Source organism: Cricetulus griseus, chromosome 4 (assembly GCF_003668045.3).
Source record: "Cricetulus griseus strain 17A/GY chromosome 4, alternate assembly CriGri-PICRH-1.0, whole genome shotgun sequence".
Classification (NCBI taxonomy): Eukaryota; Metazoa; Chordata; class Mammalia; order Rodentia; family Cricetidae; genus Cricetulus; species Cricetulus griseus.
The window spans coordinates 192,780,103-192,805,924 of NC_048597.1; the positions used below are offsets into that span (position 1 = coordinate 192,780,103).

Consider the following 25,822-nt stretch of genomic DNA (forward strand, 5'->3'; position numbering starts at 1 on the left):
ACAAAATCAGTCTTGTCTATGTTTGGTACTTAGAGGGCTGTCACTTATATGTATATTTAATTCTGGTGTATAACCCAAAGAATACAAAATTTCCCTTTAACATGTTCTTTGGAATTGTACATCTATGGTAACTCATAAATTTATGCACAATAATAACACTTAGCATTTATGTGAAAGTGTTTGTCTTCAAAGTTCATTATACACATTAGGCAATGCATCATCTTAGCACCTTCCGAGGAAGGCAAATACTGTTATCTCCATTTTACAGATAGGGAAACCAAAATAGACAAGTCATTCATAGTCATAATTAGAAGGGCTTTAGCTTTGTGGCTATGGCAGGCTAACAAAAATATTTATGTCCTAATTTTAAAATTTATATAATGAAGTGCACTAAAGCTTACCTTGAAAAATATCATATACTCATATTCTTATTTTTGCTTCAAACGCAGATACATTTTTCAAATATGGTATTAGTAGTAATTTTTATATATTGCCTGTAATATTCTTGTTTCTTTTAAAAAGAAAGTTTATGTGCCATGCATACTAGTAAGAACCTTGCCTTGTGTTGTTTCTGGAATTTCTCTACCATGCTGTTAGGCAGTTTCTACTTGACATATGTTTGTGAGAAACCGAGGATTTTATGTCTTAAGAGTTTGCATATTGAAACTCTTTACAGTGCAATAACATGTCTGAGTAACTGCAATATTCGTGGCACTATGCAGCTACTTATGTATTCTGTTGGAGTCTCAATAGTATTTAAGGCATGTAAACACAGATGTTTTCTAAGCATGTTTGCTTATCAAAATGTATTGCTCGTGTTTGCAGTAATTCTTAATCCATTGTTTGACATTGACTCATGAATTTACCTAAGATGCCATGGCCTACTAGAATGGTTGTTTCAGAAACATGGCTTTGCAGTACAAATCAACAACAAAATGAAAGGTACGGTCATGATTGTCTATGTCTAGGCTGAATGGAGAGGTTAGCATGAAGCTTTTTTTTCTGACTATGTGCACAAGGATGAAGCAAACAGGCTCGGGCAGGGACAGGAGTTGGTGTGCCTGTCATACAATGGAGGTGGCGATTAGGAGACTTGCAAAAATGGAAATGATTGTGAGAGTTCTATCATATCATCATAGGAGTGTTGAGCTGTACCTCAAAATTGAGAACTGACAGGGCATGAGGACTTAAGTCAATAATACAATATTGATAGAACAGATTCCTTCATCCATAATAATATTCTCAGAGTCAAAGTCAACAATTGATCCAGCTTAGACTCCACACATGATCTTGAAGGGAGATTTGGGTAACACATAATTAACACTTCCACTATAGAAAGCATTGGGTGTGACAGCAAGAAGCAATATTTGATCTGAGTCTCTATTGAGAGATCAGGAGTCTTTATATTGCCATGTATCAATGAAGTCTGCAAAGTTAGCTAAGAGGAGAAGTAGACCTGAAGTGAAAATGAGATGCAAAGACAATTAGAGGTTGGCCATCTTGAATATCTACCACACAAGATGGAATATTCTTTGATGCAGATGTGTTGCTTAATCCATCTCCTAGCTCACTAGAAAGGTGTCATTGTGCTAACTAAAAGAAGATTAAAACCGTGGGTACAAAAGAGTGAGGCAGCAGTGAGTTCTCTACAAAGGACTGCTTTGAGAAGAACTCCCTAGGTATTTAAAACTGATCCAAATATGAGGCATATGTAATGTCAGCCCTCCAAGAGAAACATCAGAAATGAACCTGTGAGAAAAGGCTCATAGGCAGATAATGCTTCACTAGGAACTGAGAATAATTAAAAACGTACTAAAATGAGTTCAACAGAGCAGAGGATGATTCTACAAAATTGTTGTGATCATTCTCTGAATATTTTAACTTAACCTTCTTGAATATTGTGTTTAGATGGTGGTACATAGGGTAAAAAAATGATGGGCTAGGTCATTAGGGAAGGGACTTTGGTGTCTTCAAAGGATCTTTCCTTGGGAGTATTCATCAACTTTTAACTTTCACTGAGGAAGTGTAGAGGGCATCACCTAAAGAAGCTGTGAGTGAAACAGAGACTGACAGAAGGTGGCAGTGAATCAAGTGTGGAGTGTGAAGCTGACATGGTCCAGTGCAGTTTCTGACAGTGTGTTCATCAGCCTTTGACTTTCACCTGGTAAACAGACAGTGTTAATGATAAAAACAAGGGAAATTTTTCACATGTTGAACAGGGAACTATTCCAAAACAGTAAAATCAAGAGTCACAATTATCTCAGTGTTTGTATGGAACGTTCATCTTTCATCTAGAAATCCATGAGATGTGAAGGCTGGCAGGAGTAAGGTCAACAGACTATGTCCCTTAATCCAGTGGGAGTAGAGCATTCTGATGTTATTTACCAAGTTTTCTGCCATCACCAGGCAGAATATTGACCAGAGCATCAACAGAAAGAGCACCGCCTTTCACTTGTTTTTTTTTCTTTTTCTTTTTCTTTTTCAAGAAATGTTAGACCTTTTAAATCATTGATGGAGCATGTGCTCTGTAGCTTGGCATAAAGAAAGTAATACCTCAAAGCCATCTTGAACTCCAGGATCGGCTGTGAGGGGCACACAAATAAGCTTTGGGTGTCTTAAAAAGTCAATACAATGGGCCAGATACAGGCTCCAACAAGGGTCTGAGAATGCAGTATTCCCATCCCTGGTTCTCATTAAATTGAGACCTGTTTTATTCAATGCACCTGACCTCTGATCTTGACAAAGTCCCTTTGTAAGTGGAACCAGAAAACACTGTCTGCAACACAGAATCTGAGGTGTGACTTTAGAAAAGCAGTCTGTGTCTGTGATGGGGGAGAGCTCTCTACTCTGTCTCTCATCTGTGAGTTGCAGTTCTTACCAAGGGCAATTTGAGAGTGACCCTCATTACACATGGGCTGTGAAGCTAATGTGTGCTCTTTGTTGAGACGTTAGTGCACGCAGTACCATTGTGGCCAAAGTTCCTGGCATAATTTGCTGCCAGTGTAGTTCATTTTTCTTTGGTGTGAGAAGAAGTTTCGGTGTTAAGCAAGCAAGGCATGGCCATTCTTTTTTCATCAGGGCCTGAAGGGAAAGGAGGCCCAAAGAAGCTGGGCTTGGATATCAGTGAAGAAATGTAACAGCAGCTGTGGTGGCAGCAATGGAGTGGGTGAACTTGCACGAGGGGAACATAAGCTCACTAGCAAGAAAGGAAGGCAGATAGGGGGGATAAAAAGCCTTTTCCCTCTGACCTCTCAGGGCTGCCCCTGAAAATCCAGGTTTATTAAGGTTGTGTCTCTCCACTTAAGCTAATCTAACCAAAAAAGCCCTCACAGACACTCTCAAAGGTTAACTTTTAGCCTAGGTAACCCCTCATGGGTTACCACTCATGTCCAGAGGCCTATCTCTTAGTTGATTCCAGATGCACCTAAAATCAAAGCCAAGATTAACTGTGGCCCTGCTTTTAATGCTGTGAAAATTTTCTCAGGCAGAAGAGATGGCTCTGCCATTAATGTTTAGGCTAAACATACTGTCTTCAAGAGTGGTAACCCCTTGCCTTTTGGGAGCAGCCATTCTAACAGATGTGAGTCTAATGCTCAGGGTGTGTTTAATCATCCTGTTCCCTCCATAGTTAGTGATGTTGGGGCAAATTTATGATTCATATATTTTCAGAAAAAAATGCCTACTTGGGTTCTTTTTCTATCTTCTAGTTGAACTATTTCTATTTTTGTTTTTATCTTTTTTCTACTAATGTGTTTAAGCTTGACTTTTGTGATTTTATTTTGGGGCTCTCGGGCCTGCTCCACTGGTCTCTGTGTTGCTTTTCATACCTGCCATATCCTCTTGATTAGAATGGTCTGTTTAGCTTTCTTGAGATTTATTTGAATTCTGTGGCTCCTTGTGAATTTTGGATGCACTATGCCTATAAGATATGACATTAACCAAGCCTTTGGGTTTTGATTTAGATTGCATGAAACTTAAGTATCAAATTAAACCTACAAGTGGGGTGCCCTTATTTGACAACTCCCTTCATATCTATAATCTTCTATGTGTGAAAAGATACTGAAAAAATGGGTGGTATCCATTTTCTCCTAATTTTCCATTAATGATTTCTGTTGGTTTTTTCCCCCTCACTTTCCCATTTACTTGGTGTCTAAAACCATTGGGTAGAGGTCAGAGAACTGTCAATTCATTGTGTCCTGTGCAGGGTGGGTGCATGAGTCTTAAAGATGCTCTGTGTCTTCTTCCCCTCTTCCTCCTCTGCCTCATCTTCAGTAGCACATGGAACTTATGTAGGCTAGAGAAGTCTCAAAATTAGCACCAAAACCCACAGAAAGCAAAAGCCTCAAAATCAGGAGAATTGTGAGTATAGAAACAAAACCGCCTTTGTTTTCCTTCACAGCTCAGTGTATGTTTGTGGAATAAAACACTTGTACTTTCATCTTTCACTCATATTAAAAGCAAGCTGTGATACACACCATGAAAATGGAGCAAATAATATAACAGTGCTAGTTGGAAATAAATTTCCTTTTTATCATTTCTTGTACATTTAACTGTGCTTATATCTTTAATTAATAATCATTTAACATTTCCAAAGCTGAATGCCATTTTCTTGTGTTAGTAAAAATAGAATACTAAAAACATAGAACATACTCTAGTCACAGGCTTTGCTATGTGATAAGAATATAAAATGTATGATATGCATAATTAAATACATATCAGATAGGAAAATTTTTATTCCTAAAGTTAAGGCCAGACAACTGACTCTGGATATCTTAAATGCTGATCAGTATAATTATTTTAAGAAACAATAATTTTCTTTAGTTTGCAAAAAAGTAGACATTTAATTTAAATTAGAACAAAAAATGTTAGAGAAACCCATTAAGAACCAAATACACTCAAAAGATGGAATGACAGCTGTGTTTGTGTGAGAAAGGGCCTTACACGTTCTGAGAATACACTTTTGAAAAACCAAGAGGTTTCTGTGAGAAGTCTCACTTAACAGCCCATCTTGTATTCTTGTTTTTGTATATGAAATCCTTGTTGAAACCAAGCATCCATATGACTGAAAAGAGAGTTTCTTCATTTGTCAGGGTATCATTTTTTACTAAGGCATCGCAATTTTCAAGGTGAACCTACAGTTCATGGAGCCCTCAGTGGTCCTTCCTATTGGAGGTACTTTGTCCTCACAGCACGTTAAAAAAAAATCTGCCTCTAAGAGTCAACATCACTCTGGGTATAATCTTCATGTCCCATGTGAGAACACTTCTCCATTAAAATTTTACTAGATAATATTATTTGCTTTAATACTGAACAATTTCTATTTGCTAAGTTTCAACACCCAGAATTTTGTCTGAAACTAGTAAGCTTTAAAACTAATAGTGTCTTGTCAGGACCTGACCTGGACATTGAAGGATAGTGAATTCGAGACTACTTAAGATACTGAGAAATAATCACTGGGAAGTGCTTAGTCCTAAAAAATGAGATTTATATCTAAAGTTCATGGAGAATTCTGGAAGGAGCAGAAGGTCTGTATGAACATGAAGATAGGGAAAAGGACTACCATTTTCTGTATTTAAAACATAGTACAGCCACTACAAACATGAAACCACTATAGCTGCTATTGGACACAACTAGGTCTGTACAAGAATATTCGTCAACAGTCAGTCATGGGTCAGGAAGCCCTTCATCAGACATTCCTTCTCTTTGGGGGAACTTTTGAGTACTGACAGATTCTAGGAGATGGATAGTCATTGTTTTCGTTTGTATACCCACTGGTAAATCCACCAGGCTCCAATGGGTAGTTCCAAACTCATGATCACATAGGAGGTCTCAACTAAAATCAGTGAATCACAAAACAGAATAAAGAAAAGGGACTTGTGGATAAGTGGGGTGAATGACAAGGACAAGAAGGAGGTAATCATTTTCACATAATCCGGAAATGTTTAACATCCTCTCTGTTAAAAGTATTCATTGAGTGAGGCATCAATTCTGCTTCCATATAGTTCTCAAAGTACTTGGATAGGAAAATAGAACTAATTGCCTAAAGTAGATAATACAATAAAGCTTTTATATATGACCTATAACTATTGCAAACATATGAATAGACTCTTTTGTTATCATCCCAAATTAACACCCTTACAAATAGCTAACAAATAAATGTTTCTCTCAACAAATGAATGCTATGCAATCTAATACTTTCAGCTGCAATGTTCAAGTCCTCTCCTGAAAAGAAAGGTGTTTCTTCAAGATGTCAGATGTCTCCAAACTACAAAACCCTAGCTCATCAGACCTTATGTAAAATATGTATGCTTCTCTCTCTTTCACAATGTGAGGTTGACAAACAGTTCACCCCAAACTGCATGTACTTCATGTCTAATGCTTCTGCCCTTGTGGCAGAAAGTGATCACCTACCCAAGCTCTCACTTCTCATTATCCCATTTGCACCTGCCTCCTGGCTGTCAATTAGGGTTTGAGATGATTCTTTCATTGTCTTATGAGTTTTGGAACATTTTTCTCCTTATGGATTATGACTAGTGTTTATAAAGCACTTACTTTTCTGTTGCTATGATAAAATATTCTAGCAAAGTAACTTAAAGAAAAAAGGGGTTTATTTTATTTCAAAGTAGAGCCCATCTTGATTGGAATCCCCATCTCCAGGGGATTCGGTTAACACTAACAATCACAACCCCATCCCAGGTGAACCTGACACCTAAACACATCCATGTTAAGCCAGAACTTCCTCTTTCCTGTTCCCAAATGTGGACAATGTTTCCAAGTTTTGAGACGGAGCTTCCAGTGGATGAAATTTGGTACACAGGAGACCTCTCTTACTCTTTAACTTTGTTACAAGAGGTTTCTCTTTAATGGTGCCGATCTCTTTAGCAACTAGAGTTGCTCATTGACTCGTCTAATTTGAGGCCTATTCCAGGACACTGCCCATGTTCGACACTGCCTAGATGACCAGGAACTGGAAGCTGGATAGCCCAGAGAGACCTAGGAGCAATAAAAATCAATAAAATGATATTCTGCTATATTCATAGATTGTTGCCTAGTCCAATTGTTGTCAGAGAAGCCTTGTCTGGAAGCTTATGGGAGCAGATGTAGAGACCCACAGCCAAACATTAGGTGGAGAGAGAGCCCAAATTGGAGATTTCCACTGGGTCACTCCCCTTAGAGCTCAGGGAACTCAGCAGAAAAGAAGGAGGAAGAAAAGTAGGAGGAAGAGGGGTCAAGGACACTAGGAGAACATAGCCAACAGAATCAACTAAGTAGGGTTTATAGTGGCTTAGAGACTGAAGCAGCAATCTTGGAGTCAGCCTGGGTCTTCAATAGGTCCTCTACAAATATGTTATGATCGTTGTTTTTGTGGGACTCTTAACATCATAAGTTGGGGTACCTCTGACACTTTTGCCTGCTTTGGGGACTCTTCCTTCTACTGAGTTGTCTCACCAGCCCTGATATGAGTTTGTGTCTAGTCTTATGGTTATTGTTTAACCATGTTTGGCTGATATCTCTGGGAGGCCTGATATTTTCTGAAGAGAAACAGAGGAATGGATCTGGGGGAGAGGGAAGGTGGGGAGAGGAAACTGGGAGGAGTGGAGGGAAAGGATACTGCAGTAGGAATGTATTGTATGAGAGAATTATAAGTTACTTTCCCAGTACCAGCCTGAATATGCTCCTGCTTTGACATTTTTCTTTTTTATAAATTTTATTTAAATTAGAAACAATCTTATTTTACATATCACTCCCAGCTCCCTCTCTCTCCCATTCTCCCATGTCCCCCACAAATCTGCCCATCCCATCACCCACCCACTCCCCAGGGAGGGTGAGGCCTTCCATGAGCGAATCATCAAAATCTGTCAAGTCATCTGGGGCAGGGCCTAGGCCCTCCCCTGTATATTTAGGCTAAAAGAGTATCCCTCCATGGGAAATGGATTCCCAAAGTCCATTCATGCACTAGGAATACATCCAGGTTCCACTGCCAGAGGCCACACAGACTTCCCACTGCTCCTAGCTGACACCCACATTCAGGGGGCCTGGTTTGGTCCTATGTTGGTTCCCCAGCTGTCAGACTGGGGTCCATGAGTTCCCACTTTCTCAGGTCAGCTATTTCTGGGAGTTTTCCCACCTTGGTCTTGACCCCTTTGTTTGTCCCTCCTGCCTCTCTGAAACTAGATTCCAGGAGTTAGGCTCAGTGTTTAGCTGTGGATCTCTGCTTCTGCTTCCATCAGCTACTGGTTGAAGGCTCTAGGATGGCATTTAAGGTAGCCACATTCTCATTATAGGGGAAGGGAATTTAAGGTATCCTCTTCATTATTGCTTATGTTCCTAGTTGGGATCATCCTTATGGATCTCTGTACAATTCCCTAGTGTCACATTTCTCTTTCAGCACATAGTGGCTCCCTCTATTGATTTGTCTCTTCTCTTGCTCTCCTCTACTCTCTCCCCACTCAATCTTTCTTGTCCCTCATGTTCTCCTCTCCCCCTCCTCTTCTACCCTCCTCTTTTTCCTACTTCTTTTCTCCCTGCCCCCATGCTCCAAATTTGTTCAGGGGCTATTGTCCCTTTCTGCTTCACTGGGGAACCCTGAATATCTCTTTTATGGTCCTTCTTGTTTCCTAGCTTCTTTGGAGGTGTGGACTGTAGGCTAGTAATCTTTTGACTATGTCTAGAATCCATATATGAGTGAGTACATACCATGTTTGTCTTTCTGTGACTGAGTTACCTCACTTAGGGTGGTTTCTCCTAGTTCCATCCATTTGCCTGCAAATTTCAAGATTCTATTTTTTTTCTGCTGAGTAGTATTCCATTGTGTAAATGAAACACATCTTCTGTATCCATCCTTTGGTAAAGGGGCATCTAGGTTGCTTCCAGGTTCTGGATATTAGAAATAATGCTGCTATGACATGGTTGAACAGATGTCCTTGTTGTATGAAAGTGCATCCTTTGGGTATATACCTAAGAGTGGAATTGCTAGTTCTTGGGATAGACTGGTTCCCATTTTCCAGAGAAACCACCATACTGATTTCCAAGGTGGCTGTAGAAGGTTGCACTCTCACTAGCATTGGAGAAGTGTTTTCCTTTCTCCATATCCTCTCCAGCATAAACTGTCATTGGTGTTTTTGATTTTAGCCATTCTGATAGGTGTAAAATGATATCTCAGAGTTGTTATGATTTGTGTTTCCCTGATGCCTAAGGATGTTGATCAGTTTCTTAAGTGTCTATCAGCCATTTTAGATTCCTCTATTAAGAATGCTCTGTTTAGTTCTGTACCCCACTTTTTAATTGAATTATTTGGTGTTTTCATGACTAGCTTCTTGAGTTTTTTGTATATTTTGGAAATCAGCCCTCTCTCTGATATGGGGTTGGTGAAGATATTTTCCCAATCTGTGGGCTGCCATTTTGTCTTGATGACTGTGTTTTTGCCTTCCAGAAGCTTCTCCATTTCAAGAGGTACCATTTATTAATTGTCAATCTCAGTGTCTGTGCTACTGGCATTATGTTCAGGAAGCAGTCTCCTGTGCCAATTAGTTCAAGGGTACCTCCCACCTTCTCTTGTAAGAGGTTCAGTGTGGCTGGGTTTATGTTGAGGTCTTTGATCCATTGGGAATTAAGTTTTGCATATGGTGATAGATATGGTTCTATCTGCAATCATCTACATGGCCACATCTAGTTGTGCCAGCACCATTTGTTGAAGATGCTTTCTTTCCTTCTTTCTTTCTTTCTTCCTTCCTTCCTTTCTTTCTTTTTTTGGTTTTTCTGAGACAGGGTTTCTCTGTGTAGCTTTGGAGCCTGTCCTGGCACTTGCTCTGGAGACTAGGCTGGCCTCAAACTCACAGAGATCTGCCTGCCTCTGCCTCCCAAGTGCTGGGATTAAAGGCTTGCGCCAGCAACACCCAGCTAATTCTTTCTTTTTTCCAGTGTATAATTTCAGCTTCTTTGTCAAACATCAGGTGTTCATAGGTGTGTATGGGTTAATATCAGGGTCTTCAATTTGATTCCATTGGTCTACCTGTCTTTTTTTGCCAATACCAAGCTGTTTTCAGGATTATAGCTCTATATTAGAGCTTGAAGTCAGGGATGGTGATGCCTCCTTAAGTTCCTTTATTGTACAAGGTTGTTTTGGCTATCCCGGGTCTTTTGTTTTTCTATGTAAAGTTGATTATTTTCCTTTCAAGGTCTGTGAAGATACCAAACAAATAATTCCTTATCTTTAATTCAGCTTCACTGTAGCTTAATTTCACAATCATAATGAAGAAAAATCATTGAACAATATGTTACAGGTGTGATCTCTATCCCACTCCCCAGAGGAAGATGTATCACACTCTGAAACCTCATGAGTCAGGTCTTCACAGAGCCTATTAATTGGATAATACTTCTATACACTAAGAAGAAAAGAACTGACTATGTTCTTCCTATTTTCTAAAACATTACAGGCCTAAGCTGGTTAAACTAAAAATAAAATAAGTGTTTTTTTTTTAAATCTAGATCCAAACAGTCACAGCTTCTTATAACTGAAAGTTATAACTGCATATAAAGTTATAACTATTATAACTATCTAACTGAAACATAGACTCTGTTAAGATGTTACAATTGGGACATTTAATCTAAAATTTTCATGTTTATACCCACCCAGTTAGACTTGCTAGGCCCCACCTAACTCCTACCCACCTCTTCTTTACTCTCCAGGTCTTTAATTTTCCTCCCTGGCAATGTTCCCTAGCTATTCCTGGATTTATCTGAGTTGCTGTGCTACTGTTGTCAAATTTTAACTTGAATTCATGTGGACTTGGCATTATTCTGTCACTTCCTATAAGAGAGGTCAATATGGTCTTTCTTTAACCTTATATATAAGACAATCTCCCAGCTGTCCTGTAGGAAAGCCTCTTCTTTATTGGCTTCTTGGGAAATCCTGATAGAAAATAAAAAAGAGAATGCTTATTCTGGTTTGCTATGGACATGGACTTTTGGTGTTAGGTTTGTACATAATAGGACACATATATACTTCACTTGAAAATGTAATATATTCCACTGCTAAAGTCAATTCGATTAATTCTTAAAGTTTTAAATGCTATTTGTATTCAATGAATGGTCAACATAATGGAAAATCTGTTAGTATTCTTAAAACAGAGATATCTCATTCAGGCTTGGAGCAGACATGTCCTTTCTAGCAGAGGGGTGAGAAACAGTCAGTAGTTTATGCTGCATTCACCTCATATGACTGAAATTGAGATCTCATTACTTACAGAATGATACTTCATTAACTTTTAATTCGAGGCTGAAAGGAATAATCGGTAAGAATGACCTAGCTGTAAACACATGCCAACGCAAGTTCATGTGAATAGGCATGCTTGACTAAGTACTGAGAAAGTTACTACAGTGTCTTCTTGTATCAAACAGAGATCCATACTCTTGCCCTTTGAAGCTCAGTGCTCCTGAACTCACTGTGCCTCTAGAGCTATTCTGAGTGCCCATTCACTCAGCTGTGCACTGCCTCAGGCTGTCTGCATTTCCACTCCTACTAGTACAGGAGTATGACCTTCTTTCTCACTCCCCATCATAGCCTTTCTTATTACTTACCAGTAGCAAGGTAGACTTCTCATGCCCTCTTGTCTTTCAAAAAGCACAAAGAAACTGCTTCAATTAATAATGCACCAAACTTCATGACAAAATCCATGTCCTTGAAATGATTCAAGCATGAAATCTACTAAATGCAGAAATAAAACAGAATTTCTATACAAGGTCAGGCACATAAGAAAGTTAGATGAAGATGCTACCTACTCAATGCAAAGAAATAGAATTCATTTGAATGTGTATCATATCAGAAGCTAAGAGACAGACTCTAATAGACAGCACACACATGGATTCAAAAGTAGAACAGCTTATTCTGCCAAGGATTTCACTAAAACTATCAGTAATTAACAAGATGGAACCTAAACATGAGGTAAAGCAGAAATCATAGCATGCTGCCCTGTATCCAGCTCCAGCTCCTCTTAGTTTCAGAGCAAGAGACTGGTGCAGAGTTGCTGAGGGTCATCTAGACAAGTTGTGTTAGATATCTCAGAGGTGTTGGTCATTTTCTCTGCAATTAATCATTCCTCCTCTGATTGTTGTTGGAGCATCCAGTACTAATAGATATGGTCATTTCCCCAGTTCCCAGAGGCCTTTCTTACTCTCTTCCTTGACTTTTCAAACATAATAGGAAAGTAGACTGTTATCTATATCTCTTTCCTCATGTTTTGCCAAATGCCAGGGCTTTACAGATGTCACTGTGAAGCCCACCAGTGTAGACAGTCAATTCTACATTGTGCATCCCAGATTCTGTCTGAAATCAGATGGCATTGAAAAATCATTCCCCTGATAATGCATTTTTTCACTAGTTCCCAGGTTTCTGATCCCCTAGATGTTTCCATTGTTGTTCTGGTTTGTTTTCTAGTGTCCCTTTCAAAAGAACCCAATAGTATTTATGTTTCTATTTTACTCCCTGAATGGGTTTTCTTTTTGAACACATCTTGACCTAGATGTGACCTTGAAGCGTAACTGCCTTGTTCAATCAATAATGTTTTGACCACTTACTGTACAGTCATCTCTGTGTCAGGGACTGTGGAAGGACCCCAAAAAGAACAAGCAAAGCATACTCAGAGCTATTTGCTTCTTTTAGGGAGATTACACGAGGGAGTCTGAACTAATTAGAAAACCATTAGGAACTGAACTGTGAGAGTAAAGGCTGCAGAGAATGACAGGATTAACGAGAGCACCGGCTTATTCATGCCCCTTTGAGAAAATTCACAATGAAGGCAAAACGTGGGACAGAACATGGAAGAATGAATACAAGTTGATCAATGAGAAAAGAAAAAGGAATATTTCTAGGCGGAGGCCAGCAGAGCAAAGATTTAGCAGTGGGAGTAATCTTTCATCTTAATGACATGAATATTGGAGAATAGAGAAATAAACGTGGGTGACAGGTGGAGTGCTCGATCACACACGGCTGATGTGCAATGTCATATAGGTTGGCACAACAGTGACATAGTCAGAAACTATGAAAATTGTTTTCAAAGTACAGCCTGCAGACAGCCCACCTTAAAATAAGTGCTCTGATCCCTAAGACATAACACTGTTGTCACCACAAGATCTAGAAAGAACAGCATCCTCAGAACACAACACTCCCCAGTTCTGTCCTTTTACAATCTCAACTTTTTGTCATTTCTATGAATAGGCGGAAAATCACAAATTTTTTCATAAAATCCTTCTAGCTACACATTCATTTAAGACACAAGAGAACGTAAACACAAAATCATCCTCAACCTCACAAAAATACTGTGTTTCTCATTCTGAATCAGTATACACAGCATCAAACCCAAATATCTATGTTAACTAACACCCTTGCCAACATAGAGGTAAATTACAAAACTCTCTCTGCTTTCCCTGCCCTGACACCTTCAAGCATAACTGCATCACTATTTTCAGTTTAGGGCCTTTTTTGTCAATTCCTGTACTCTAAAAAAGTCAAATTTATTACTATTTCTTGCTGCACCACCAACAAATGGTATTTTCTAGCTGCATATTTATATGAGGAAAATGTTGTGTCTCCTGCTCTTCCAGCTCTACCCAACCCCTTCCCCTTAGAAACGACACTGACTTTCACATCATGAAGAAAAGACATGCACATTTCTGTGTGAACTCTCTAAATATATTTTGACTCTGGAAACTAAAAAACAAGTCACATTCCATCGCATGGTGTGGTTGCTGTTTGTTGGAGGAGCAAAGATGTTACTGGGGTTGCATATCCTTAGACTCTGTTTCAGAAAGAATCCCTTGCCAGTATTTTACATATTTTCAGTCTTACATTTTTCTTAAAGACATTCATATGTGGGTCTTAAAGATGACATTTGGGACAAACACGATTATGTGTGACCTAATAGATCAAACATCCTGATAAGCGCATGACAATTATATAGAAAATAAAAAAAAAATAGTGTCATGTGCTGTGGTGGCTTGAATAAGATGGCCTCCACAGTTTCATATATTTGCATAGTCACCAGCAAGTAGAACTATTTGATAGGATTAGAAGGCCTGGTCTTTTGGAAGGAAATGTTTCAGTGAGCTTTGATGTTTCAAAATCCCATGCCAGATCCAGTCTCTCTCTTAGCACCAAGCCTGCCATCATGCTGACATGTTCTCCATTATGATATGATAATGGACTAAACCTCTGACAATGTAAGCAAGGCCTAATTAAATGTTTTCACCTGTAAGAATTGTCATGGTCATGGTGTCTCTTCACAACAACAGAACAGTGACTAAAGCATATGCTATGAAGCAAAGTTATACAAGGCTATAAAGGGTAATGAGAATTCTTTATTATAGAGGGTGATATGGGCTGGTGAAATAGACCATTATAAGAATGTTGACATATTGGTATCTCTAATACATAAATGTCAAGGCCAAAGATTATGAGCACAGATGTGCTCAAAAAGGTTGATAAATCCTGAAAAGACATTGATATTGGAAGCAAATGGAGAAAGAAGAATAATAAATATGAAAATGGATAGTATGCCAACTGAGAGCCATGTCATTTAGATATTTAGAGGCCATGAGATAGATTTTCTCTTTGTGTTAGATGGGGGAACCACTTTGTCTTGGGAAAACAAGAAGCATATTCATCTTTATACGTTAAAACGATATATAGCGGGCACTATATAAAAACAAATGGTGGATGTTAGGAAAGGGAAGAGTGTGTGAGGCCCCTGAGCTGGTTTATCGATGCAGTGATGATCAGGTAGTATGAAATGGAGCAGTGGAGAGGAAAATCAGTTTTCATCAATGGAGTGGCACAGGGTTTGTCAGCAACGCCCTAGGGCAGTCTGCATGCTCAAGGGTAGTTGGCCAACTCAAAAGAGACTCCATCTTTTGTTTTTGTTTTATTTTAGTGTGTGTGTGTGTGTGTGTGTGTGTGTGTGTCTTAAGAGACACAAAGAATATAAAAGAAAAGAAAACAAACAAACAAAACATGGGTGATTTGGGAGGTCTTCCTACAGGCCCAGGGAGTAGTTCTGGTGCCCTGAACTGCAGCTCAGTTATTATTCAGGGACTGACTTTATTTGGTTGGTTGTCTGGGTAGTTCTGAATTCCCTGCTTTGTTTACCGCTCCATTATCAGAAGAAAGGACATTAGAATTCTTATCAGTTTGAGGCTTATTGTAAAACTACATCTGTTCAATAATTGGTCTTCATCCCAAATTCAAGAATTAATTTTTCTGTCAGAATTATCAAGATACTTCCTCATTGTCTTTCAACACCTGGTATTGCCATATTAATCTCCATTCCAAAGGTGTAATGCAATAGTGAAACTGGACAACTCTGTAAAGAAGAAAGGTTTTTAGTAAGCATATGTTTCTGAGGGTTGGGAGCAAGGTACCGGTACTGACTTGACTTCAGTGAAGCCCTCAGGTAGACCTCCTGGCAGATGTGAGCTAAAGAAAATGTGTGACAAATATGATGTCAAAGAGGACCCAGGTTATTTTTGAACTCTCACTGGTGACACAACCATTTAGAACAGCATAGTTGTTCCCAACAGCTTCTTTGAAGCTATAACACAGAAACTTAGCTTGAAAATGTAACCATAGCTATGACCTATGTCTGTAATTACTCAAAATGCTTACATTTTCTAGCATATAAATGCAATTTTAAAATATCTTACTTTGCCAGGTGGTGGTTTTGCACCCCTTTAGTCCCAGCACTTGGGAGGCAGAGGCTGGCACATCTCTGTGAGTTTGAGGCGAGCCTTGTCTACAAAGCTACACAGAGTAACCCTGTCTCAAAAAATAAAAAAAATATATGTATCTTAATGAGAAGGGACTCAGGAGATGTGTCAGAGGCCTGTTATCAGGCCCTGCTATTCTCATCCTAGTTTTCTGCTGGATGTGACAATGGGCTTACTTTATGGAGCTTGGCATCTGAAGGCTTGGAGTGGATTATTCTGTGACCAACAACACTCTCTATTTGTTCTGCTCTTTCCCAGTGTTCATTTATCAAGAACTTCCAAAAAGGAGCAGAAGGAAGAAGGTAATGGCTATAAAGCACATTTTTCAGTTCCACCCTTGTCTGCAAACACCAGCTGACTTAGCCCAGGGAGAAATCCTGCCATCTTCCTTCCCAAGGAACCCTGTAGAAAGATGCAGTGTATGGGGTATTTCATTTTTGTTTCCTTTCTGCAAATGCCTTAAGATAATTTTTAAAGTATATACATTATAAGAACAAAATACTGCCTGGTAGCTGACTTGACTGGACCCTGTGTTTTATTTTTTAAATACCAAGTACAGGTGAGGAATTCTTGTCAACTGAGAGTCACAGTATCTGGTAGTGAAAAGCAACTTGATTAATTGGTCTTTGTACTGAATTTTTATCCCAAGAGCTTTAAAAGGACACTTCAAGATTGAGTCAGCAACTTTCTCACAATTCAACATATTTTTTGTGTCTTTTCTTCTAATATTGTTAATAAATCTTAAAGTTATTACACCTGAGAATAATTTAGCAAAAGTAATCTCTCCCTCATTGTAAAGGTCTCTCTCTCTCTCTCTCTCTCTCTCTCTCTCTCTCTCTCTCTCTCTGTGTGTGTGTGTGTGTGTGTGTGTGTGTGTGTGTGTGTGCATGCGTGTGTGCATGTGTGTGTACTACAGGGTATGTTTATTCACTGCTTATTATATATTCAGCTCTTTACAACCTTGGAATGTATTGGGTGATCAGTACTCAACAAATTGTCCTGAATATAGTAGCCATCAACAAATATTTGTGGAAGTGATAACTATTCTTTAGCAAGGAAACCTCTTAAAAGATGTATTTAGGACAGGTTGGATGGCTTAATGAATAAGGATGATTGTGGCCAAGCTTGACAAACTCAGTGTGCACCCCAAGACCCACATGGCAAAAGAAAATCAACTCCCATAAGCTCTCCCAACCGCAACAAATACAATGTGGCACAAGCATGCCTCACATGTACACAAATAAAGAAATTAATGTAAGAAAAATAAGGCATCTATGTAGTTTCTCTATGGGAGTTCATTTGGAACAAGTCACTTAGAATCTGCTGACATGGTTTCACATCCACTGAAATGGGTGTGAAATATCCAGCCCAGGACCTGCAAGATAGCTCCTTAGTGTGGACTAACTCATATTTAATAATCTCAATCATGCATCTTTAAAATGTCTATAGACTTACTTCCAAAGATTGGATTGAGTTCTGAATGTTGCTGACACACAGAATATTTCCATAGGAACTCCCTCCCTCCCTCCCTTTCTCTCTCTCTCTCTCTCTCTCTCCTCTCTCCTCTCTCTCTTCTCTCTCTCTCTCTCACACACACACACACAGCACACACACACAACAAGAGAGAGCAGGATGAGAGAGAGAGATCGAGAGGAGAGAGAGAGAGAGAGAGAGAGAGAGAGAGAGAGAGATTCAGAAGTGGTTAAGCACATTTATCCAGTTAATTGGAATTCAAAGTGGCAGAGTAGAGACTTGAACCTGGGTCTCTCTGACTTATTTCATGATTTGAGTATAAAGCTATGCTGAGAGAGACATTTCCATGTTTGAGCTTAAATACTTTCCTTCACCAAGAAAGAGAGGAAAATAACACTGCTCACTGAAGAAGCCATGACTTCACAGTTAATAATTTCGAAAATTCCAGTATTTTAATTTTTCTCTGACACTCCAGGGTCTCATGCATGCCTTTTATCTGTTGTCATATAAGGTGGCTTTTTTCAATGCCAGCCTTTGTGTCATCCTTCAAGGACAGTGTGTTGGATGCAACTTTTGAATACCAGGGACACTGGCTTTCACAGGAGACCAGCATCCTTTCATTTATTCTGTGCTCCCAGGTGGTATTTGAGTTGACAGCTGGGCCCCCAGTCTTCTCCTTGGGGATTACAGCTGTTGAACTACTTTCAGTTTTCTTTGCCAGTGTATGTTTTTAGTGATAAAGGATCAAGAAGACTCCACATCCTCCTCTCTCCAGAGTCGTCCCCTGGCATTCTCAGTGAAATGTTAGTTGGAAAATCATCCTTCTATACTGGCAGTTAGATAATTGAAATTCATTGCAGTGGGGAGAAAATCACTTCTGGCGGCTTATTTCTCTGCAGATTCATTATTAGGATTTTGACCCTGGATTTACACTAGTCAAGAGCAGGGGAAGGCGGGGGATTAGAGGAGGGGAAGGGTCTCCTGGAACCTTCTGAATCATAATGATTCCATCAGCCCCTGCTCTTGAGACACATTGCTCACCTTGAGCACACTCCACTGGTCTGTGCTTTCAGATGTCCCTTTTGATGTCAGGCCCCCCTGCAAAGTATCTTTAGCAAGCATTATTTGAGGGTTAGATGTTCAGTGTTTGTATTAAAGTAAGGACTTATCAAACATCTTTTTTGTTCCTTTTAACATCCCTTAGCAGTATAACAAACTTATCACCACCTTAGCCTGCTTCCTGCAAGATTTTCTCAGGCATTCATGTTAGTTAACCGGATGTGTTTGTCAATGAGCATGTTCTATCTTTTTCCTGGGAAATGTGGTTTTAAATACATGTTCTCTTTGACAAGCATAACTGACATTAGCAAGAAGGAGAAAGTCTAATTTTAAAGTCTAATTTTCTGATTCATTGAATTCAGTAGACAGAAGAGAGCACAAACTTACAATGTTGTAAGATTTTTGAGGACTATGAAAAAGACATTGCTAACAGTTTTTATATCTAAATATGATGGCCTGGGACACAAAATAGATTTTGAAGAAAAGAAACAAGCAAAGGAAGTTTACAGTGTAGACTGTAAACGCGATAAGCCTATGAAGTATAAGTTAATAATACGTTCTGATCCATAATTCATATGATTACAATTGGTTAGTAAAGTTAATGATAAATGTTATAATAGAATGTTATTTTTAATAAAGGGAATGTACTTGTGTCATCAGGGGAGAAATAAAGTTGAAATACAAATAATAATATATTAATGTGGAATGCAGTATGTGATGGAAGACATTATCATATGAGCAGTCTTCCTGATGTATCTTCTATTTTATATACTGATGATGCAAATTGGAAAGCAAGAATTGTGCTGGTGCAAATACATTCAACTAAGGATTTTAAAATTATCCATACAAAGTAACTATCCATTAATTTGCATTAAGTTTGTATTGTGGACTTCTGTATTGTAAAATGCTCAATTGTTAAAACTCATTAAAACCACTCAGGAAGTGCTGAAGCATCTAATGTCTTTTTTAAACGTACATATCCGACAGTCAAGTAAAAGTTACCAACCATATGAAGGCACACTATAAAGAGAAGAAATAGAAAACAAAAACAAATGGATGTGGGTAATCCAGATGTTCATGGTCTTTGAGATGACTGTGATAAATGTGCCTAGGAAATCACATATTAAGTTGAAATAATTTATCAAAGAACTGGAATCTAGAAAGTCAGATAAAACAGAAAAGCTCATAAAAATTTATTGATCAGAAGTTTAAAATTGATGCATAAATTTATGATAATTGATTAGGCACAGCTGGAAAGAAAAAATAGTTAACAGGGAAAAATGTTAGAGAATACCCAACTTAGTGAAAATGTTTATATGGTTGTGTGAAATATATATACATATAATGAAAACATTTGACATATGTGTCACATGGAATCATGACTAAAAGAGACAGAAGGAAAAAGATTAAGACCTACATTATTTCAGAGGTGCTGAGTAAGAATTCTTAAAAGTTGGGCAGAAATAATTCAGAGAGGTGCGTGAAGTGGTAACTCCCTGTAGTGGGATAAAAAGTAAAATTGTTGAAAATTAAAGACAGCAATATTTTGTAAGCCACAGCACAGAAAAAAAAAAATCAGGCAACCTAAAATGCTGTATCCAGTGAAAGTATCCAAAAGTAGGTCAGTCAGAAACTTAAAGAAAGTAAAGAAAATACAAGAACTGCTCAGTAGATTGAAAATAATTTTAAATTGAAGTTCAGGTTTGAAGAAATTATAAGTACTGGGAATTATATGCATTTGGATAAATACAGGTCATTCTTTGTTTATAGAATAATAGAAAGTTCGTAGGATTAAATGCATGTGTAGAATTAGGTGCATGATAGCAACTTAAGAATGAGCAGAAAGCCAGGCATTGGTGGCGCACGCCTTTAATCCCAACACTCAGGAGGCAGAGGCAGGCGGATCTCTGTGAATCTGAGGCCAGCCTGGTCTCCAGAGCAAGTGCCAGGATAGGATCCAAAGCTACACAGAGAAAACCTGTCTCAAAAAAACCAAAAAAAGAAAAAAAGAATGAGCAGAAAATAAGTAAAATAAATAATTAAAATATTATACATAAAATGCCAAAGTTAGTAAAAATGTTTATTTGGCCATGCAAATAATATATATATATATATATATTATATATATATATCAGTAAAAATATGCCATATTTATATGAAAATAAACTCTAAAACTCGCAGGTATAAAAGTTGCTAGAAAACTATAGTCATACCCCAACTTTACTTAATGTTAGTCTAAGGACAGATATTATAGTCTTTAGGACAGGATCAAAGAATGCAAAAGACAGTAGAATTAAAAAGGCAAAGGAACACAGTGAATATAACTCTAAGAAACTCACAGCAGCAGTAATGACTAGCATTGGATAAACCTTCTCTTCATAAGCCACTGCAACAGACACAATAATGTGTAATATGTGGCCAACAATGTGGAGTTATACATTATTCAAAACAGAAAGCACACAGCTTAAGCCCAGACTCATGTTGGGTTTCTCCCTAGGAATGTCTTCAAATGTGATTATGAGGCCCACTCCCTGATGCTACAAAAGGGGGGGGGTATATGAAAGGTGGGATAGGGAGGAGATTTTGAGGACCCCACATAAGAAAAGACATATTTTATTCACTCCCTGAGAAGGCTGCTAAGCAAGCAGCTGCCAGCAGGCACGGGGCCATGTGTCAGCACATACAAGCAGACATAGGCACATACATAGGCTGGCACACAGGCCTACAAATAGATCCACACAGGCAGTTTGGCTGGCTAAGGGACATATTCAAGGACATATTTATATACAGTTACACAAAAGTACCCCTCTGTCAAAAATAGTATAAAATGCATTAGTACTGTGAACTTTGGCTCCCTAGACAGCTGATGTCAGCCATTTTTTGTTAACTCATAGTTACTGGATGTCTAGTGTCAGCTGTTTTAGCCAAAACATGCAAGATATTCAAATCTGCACTATGTTGTCATAACATAAGCATCAAAAGGCCTTTTTATACTTCTAACCTAACAGTGACATAGGAAAATAAATCCCATGGAGTAGAAGAGTTTTCAACTTGGCTCTCCTGGGATATTTGTAACTGGGCTACCACCTTGTGCCAGCAGAAGCCTAGAATCCATGGGTCTGGTCATTATGGACTAGAACCTTGAAAATTGTGAGAAAAATATTTTTTTCTTTACAGGTTGTGTTCAAATAATAGAAACAGAAGAGGATTGCCCTGGTTGACTTCTATTGTTGACTTTATATAGCCTAGAGTCTTCTGTGAGGATAAGCCTCAATTGAGGAAAGCCTAGATCAAGTTGATCTGCAGCATATGTATTAGTGATTTCCAAATTACTAATTGATAAAGAAGACTCAGCCCAAGGTAGGCAACACCATTCCAGTGGCAAGTGGCCCTGGATCTGCAAAAAGAGCTAGCTAAACCTGAGCCAGAGACTGCTGGCAAGCAGAATTCCTCCATGGTTTCTGCTTCAAGTTCCTGGCTTGGATTCCTCACCTGATGAATTTTCTCTAGCATGAACTGTAACGCATAGGATGTAATAAACTCTGGGCTCCTCTACGTTGCCTTTGGTTACAGTGTTTGACCTAAGTAACACACTCAGTTCATTATCGTCCACCACCATCTTTGAAAGTAAAGACCTTCTATTATTTTTAGTATTAAGGGACAAACCATAATGAACAACCATAAATGGATACACTAAATATCACCCATTATTCATTTCCCAATCAGGCACAAGTTGTTGTGGGTTGATGTCTTCATTTTGTTTTGTTGTAACAGAATACCAGACACTCTGTTTTTATGAAGAACAGAAATTAGTTTTCCACAGTTCTGGAAGCCAAATGTCCCAAATCAAGAAATCAGTATTTGACATCTGATGAGGGCTCTTCTTGCATCTTCATGGGACAGAAAACAGAAATGCAAGGGCACAAACTCTTTAAGAGTGTAAGAAGTCTCTTTTACAATGAGAGACACATAATTCATTCACTCAATTACCTCTAACACCTTCTCTAAGCACTCTAATTGACAGCACCTGAATTTTGGAAGAGGGGACATTCAAAACATATCTGGTCATTATCCTTTGTGGTTCCAATCCCAAGACCATATATCTGCCCATTTAGGTAGACCAAGAGTATGTATGGTCTCTGCCATTGTATCTAATGAATGTCTCATAAACAAATCTCTTGTATTTTCCACCCTATTTATCCCCATTTCTTATTTCTACTGATCAATTCTGAGGACATCAAGTGAGTGACAGGCAGTAATATCCAGGCTGCACTGTCAAATGTTCATTTCTCTCAGATCTTGTCAGAAACCATTTTTTTTCTATCAAGACCTCTTTTGTTTATGTTTCAGGTCCCCTGGGGTTTGGGGACTTCATTACTCATATTATATAATTCCAGTCAGTGTGATATCTAGCTGTGAATCTTACATTTTGATTTTTTCAATTGATCTAAAGGCTTTGTCTGCACTGTCATCCGCCAATCAGTGTCTAATTTTAGGATATTTTAAAGGAAATAATTTTCATTTTGCAGTACAAGCAATGCCTCAGTGAGAATAATCAATATTCTGCCACATATAGTAGAATAAATAAGTTGATATATTTAAAGGAATAATTTCCTTGCAGAAGATGCCAAATCCTTACTTTCATTTTTTTCTGAGTTAAATTAAATAGTAAAAACATTCACAGGTTCAAGTCAATAAGTCAACATGTACACTTAGAAGTAGAGACAGACACAAGGGAAGATTCCAAAAGCATAGGACAAAATTTCCATTCACATTAAGCTCAAGTATGGCATTTTATTTCATTCAGAATGATTAGTCTTTAAAGAAATAAAGGACATAAGCCAAAATGATTTGGATCATAGCAAGTATATGTTACACTATTACTCCTGCCATAACCTTCCATATTCTCATCACATCTCTCTTATTTGCTGGTCAAAAAATATATTGTTTCCCAAATTTATTATTAGACACGTTTTCCAAATAGTAACATATATTTTACTTGTGCTATTGTAAGCATGAATGTGATTAAACACACTATTTTTAATTACTTCAATATGTTAAGATTAATATAATTTTATCATTCTCCCTTCCTTTTCCTCTTTCCAAAACCTCCCATAGATCATGCCTTGTTCTCTCTCAGATTCATGACTACTTTTTTCTTTAGTTGTTATTACACACACACACACACACACACACACACATACACATTCCTAAATATGTGAATGCAATTTGCTCATCTGTATGTTATTTGTATGTATGTTTTCAGAGACAATCATTTGGTATTTGATACTCAATTTGTATACTATTCTGTGGAAAAGACTATTTCTCCCTTTTATCATTCCCTAGTTGGCTATAGTTCTTTGAAAACACACTAATTTTTTTGTCACTACAATTTTTTTATTTATTTTTATTTTTCCCCAGAAATTATTTTTATTAGTTCAAATTAGAAACAAGCCTGCTACACATGTCAATCCCCTCTTCTTCTCCCTCCCTTCCTCCCCCAACCCTCACCAGTCCCACACCCCATCCCCACTATGTTCCCCAGGAAGGGTAAGGCCCTCCATGGGGGATCCACAAAGTCTGTCATATCATCCTGGGGAGGGCCTAGGTCCTCCCCATGTGTCCAGGCTGAGAGATTATTCCTTTACGTGAAAAGGGATCCTAAAGTCCTTTCCTATGTCAGGGATAAATACTGATCTACTATCAGAGGCCCCATAGAGTGATGAGGCTTTAAATTTAATTTATTCATTTATTTGACATTCCAACAGCATTTCTGCTCTCTCTTCTCCTCCCATTCCTTCTGCATATGTTTAAAATTTTGTGTTTCCAATATATATTTGGTTTCTCAAGAATAAAATTCATTAGATTTATTTAAATCATAACTATTTCTACACAAGTAAACTTTAGCACCTTTAAGCATGACACCCTAGCCTCTTCATAGCTCTGAAAATGTAGCAATTGCTATACACCAAAGAGAACAGAGGAACAGTCTATATAACACTGATCTCACATAATTACTGCTATTCCTAAATTAACAGGAATTGCTGAAATGATATGCAATAATGCTTAGTGATCTTAATGATATCAAACACAACTTGGCCTTAAGACTATGAGATTACCCCATATATAATAAAGATTATGTAGCCACATGGAGAGATGGATGCTAGTTAACTCAGCAATTTCACTTACTATGTAGATGATCCCTTCTTACAACCCAGCTCTGGAGTTACTGAGAAGTAAGAAAATTTGTGTTCAGAATTCATAACATCTTCTGGCTGGAAAACATAGCTTAATCATGTCCTGTGTTCTTACTGCTAAGCGACAGCTCATTTCCTCTGGAATGGAAACAAAAACTTTTTTCCCAGCAGAACATTATACAGTTTTTATTAAAGCAATATTACTGCCAAATAGTCACTTTTTCATGCTTTTGTTTCATGTCTCTGGGGACTTTTCAGTGGATAAAAAGACTGTAGGGCTTTGCATCTCTTTCTCAATAAGATGATTCTTAAACTGATCCAACTGAGGGTGTATGTTGCCTTTCACATTGAGTCATAAAGATCATAAGCACATGCCACAACACTTATCTCAGAGTTACTGACTTAGCAAACATTTCCTTTATCCAAGAACAGGGCTGTGACATTGATAAACAATTATTAAAATGTTATGTGGGATAAATATAGACCTTATCCATCATAAGTTACTAAGAGATTATAGAAAAACAATGTCACTGGAAATAGACCCTGGGATACTACGTACCACAGAACTTTTTGAGGATCTAATGTTCTTATGTCTTATGCAGCTGTTTACAGAGTTTATCATGTTTTGAATTCCTGATGAAGCATTATACATTTACCTCCAAAAATGAAAATTAATTCATGTCTCTTTGAAGATGTTTCCCCCCCACGAGAACACTTAGTATTTTCTAGTTCTCTTTAATCTATTCTTGATTTAGTTTTTCCTAATTATCATAAAGTTGTAGGGTCATCCAACATCAACTTGACTCAATCACCTCCACTCCATTGCATTTCTCTTCCCATTGCTCAAAACACTAGAAAGCAATGCCCCAGACAGCATTTAACCTTGGAGTTAAGCCTAGATAAAATTTCAGAGTAAGTAAAATTTATTGTCAAGGCCTCTAGACCTGTTTTAATCTTTTTTTATATCATCTGTAGCAGCTGCTAATGTTCACACTTTTCTGTCATCTGTCCTCACAAAGAATGCTACTCAACAGCGCTTATTATTGTACCCATTTGGTTTTACTGATTAGGAAATACATATGTCTCTATGATAGTGTACATATGCACATACATGTATATGTGTGTGTTTTCCATATGAGTGCATTTGGAAGCCAGAAGACAACTTGTATGTCTGATCACCTTTCCCTTGAGACAAACAGCTCATCAAATGAGCTAGGCTAGCAGGGTAGTGGGCCCCAGGATTCTGCCTCTTTCAGTCTCCCCGGTTCTGGGATTACATGGATGTTACTCCATTCAGTTTTGTTTCACAAGTTCTCAGTATAGAACTCAGATCT

General features: G+C 38.1%; 1 long non-coding RNA gene across 1 annotated transcript; it reads right to left on the bottom strand.

Annotated features, from left to right (window-relative positions):
• Window positions 1-10,124: 10,124 nt before the first annotated feature.
• Window positions 10,125-24,596, bottom strand: LOC118238656. The gene is made up of 3 exons (XR_004769505.1): window positions 24,481-24,596; window positions 11,581-11,707; window positions 10,125-10,180 (listed from the first exon to the last, which is right to left on the bottom strand). It is a non-coding gene; the product is annotated as an uncharacterized LOC118238656 (long non-coding RNA).
• Between the last annotated feature and the right edge of the window lie 1,226 nt (window positions 24,597-25,822).